Source organism: Gavia stellata, chromosome 28, assembly GCF_030936135.1.
Source record: "Gavia stellata isolate bGavSte3 chromosome 28, bGavSte3.hap2, whole genome shotgun sequence".
Lineage (NCBI taxonomy): Eukaryota > Metazoa > Chordata > Aves > Gaviiformes > Gaviidae > Gavia > Gavia stellata.
The window spans coordinates 8,765,418-8,767,506 of NC_082621.1; the positions used below are offsets into that span (position 1 = coordinate 8,765,418).

The 2,089-nt window shown below is 42.7% G+C and overlaps 1 pseudogene; it reads left to right on the plus strand.

Annotated features, from left to right (window-relative positions):
• The first annotated feature begins 331 nt into the window (after positions 1 to 331).
• Positions 332 to 1,833, plus strand: LOC132319448 (olfactory receptor 6C74-like; annotated as a pseudogene).
• The last annotated feature ends 256 nt before the right edge of the window (positions 1,834 to 2,089 follow it).

The window sequence follows — 2,089 nt, forward strand, 5'->3', positions numbered from 1 at the left end:
CACAGAAGGAGAGGGAAGGATCACTGCTTCATACTCAAGAGCTTCTTCTACAGTGTGGATTCATTTGCCTTTACATGCTGGGCATTGAATTTAAGTATTACTCAGAAAGGCAGTGTAGACTTCATCTTAGAAACCAGTGCGCAAGGGTAGCAGGCAATTCAGAGTGGAGACCTTATTGAGCCATGATGAATCCTCTTCTTTGGAAGAACATCCAGTTGTTAGTGGAACACTGGCTGATTTCAGGAACAAGGTTTTGAAGACTCTTGCCCATTACTTTTTGTTTTATAAACAAAAAATAAAATATTTTTATCTGTTTAAAGCTAAGCTACAGATGGAGAATCAAACAACAGTGATGGAGTTCATCGTCTTAGGTGTTGCTGATGATTATCAACTCCAGTATGTGCCCTTTACCATCCTACTAGTCACCTACACCTTGACTTTAACAGGTAACATTCTCATCATCACCATTGTTGTCCCTAAATCAGGGTTCTTCACCCGGTGTGCAAAATGCCAATCAACACACTGAGTCGAGATATTTGTCTTTATTGCCAGTCTGCAGAGTGGGGTGCCGGGCATTTAACATCAGCCAGCACACCTCTCGGAAGCACACAGGGTCTTTTATACGAAACAATAGCAGAGAATCACATTGCAATAACTGATTGGTCACTCATACTAAAGTCCATCTGTGCATGTCTTAATTTTAGTGTAACTCATTCTACTAAGGTGGACTTATATTTGCATATGAAATCTCCTCCTAGGGGCATAATTTTTAGTATTGAAATCACCTGAGGTTAGCTTAGGATACAAGTCTTGATTAAATTCCAGAGTACTTCTCTAGAATGAATCGTATGTCACTACACACCATTACACACACTAAATAGGTTATTGTCTACGTGAAGGTTCTTGTACAGTACCATTGTCTTGACCAGGATGCGTATCTTAGTTACCAGCGTGAGTCTCCATCTCTGTCCTCAAGGACACCTGAATTCCGTTGCTATAATCTAATTCCATATACAGCACCATCACCCTGAGAAACCATCACCTTCAGATTCCCATGTACTTCTTCCTCAGGAATTTCTCCATCTTAGAGGTTGGCTTTGCCACCGCTGTCATCCCAAAGCATTGGCCAATCTGGCTTTAGGCAAAAAACCAATTTCTTCACGGGATTGTCTCACTCAAACTTTTCTCTACTTCATGCTAGGTACCTCTGAGTTTGTTCTGTTAGCTGTATTGTCCTTTGACAGGTATGTGGCCATCTGCAAACCTCTACACTATGTGGCCATTACGAACTCACAAGTCTGCAGCCTGCTGGTGATTAATGCCTGGATTGGTGGGGCCGTCCTCATTCTTTCTCCTTCAGTGGTAAATGTCCAGATGCCATTCTGTGGTTCAAACATCATTAATCATTTTTTCTGTGAGAGCACACCAATGATTCAGCTCAAATGTGGAAATACCAAGGTTCTAGAGTGCGTGAATTTCATCCCAGTGGTGTTCACCCTACTGGGTAGCCTAGCTATTACGGCTGTATCCTATATCAACATCATTACTGCTGTGGTCAAAATCCCCTCTGTGGCTGGCAGACAGAAAGCCTTTTCCACCTGCGCCTCTCACCTCACTGTGGTGTCTGTCACGTACGGCAGCTGCATCTTCATGTACCTCACACCCACCCAGACCAACAGACTGGACCTCAGCAAGGTGGTATCCATCTTGAACACTGTGGTATCTCCTCTGCTCAATCCATTCATCTATAGCTTGAAGAACACACAGTTTCAGGAGGCCTTAAGGGAGAGTGTCAAATGGAGTATGGTTATTTCTAAACACCAAGAAATTTGAGGTGCTGTTGAATGTGGATGTAATCAAGAACGGGAAAGAAAATAATCTAATAACATATTGTCTCTCCTTAGACATCCATCCTTCCTTCCAACCATCCATCCATCCATGCATCCATCCACATACCTAGTTCTGCACATCCATCCATCCATGCATCCCTCCACTCAGGAACCCACCTACAAAGAGTTGTCAATAATCTTGTAAATTACTGAAACCTGTTCTTTCAGTTCTTTCTCCTTCCTTTTTCTCGCCACAAGCT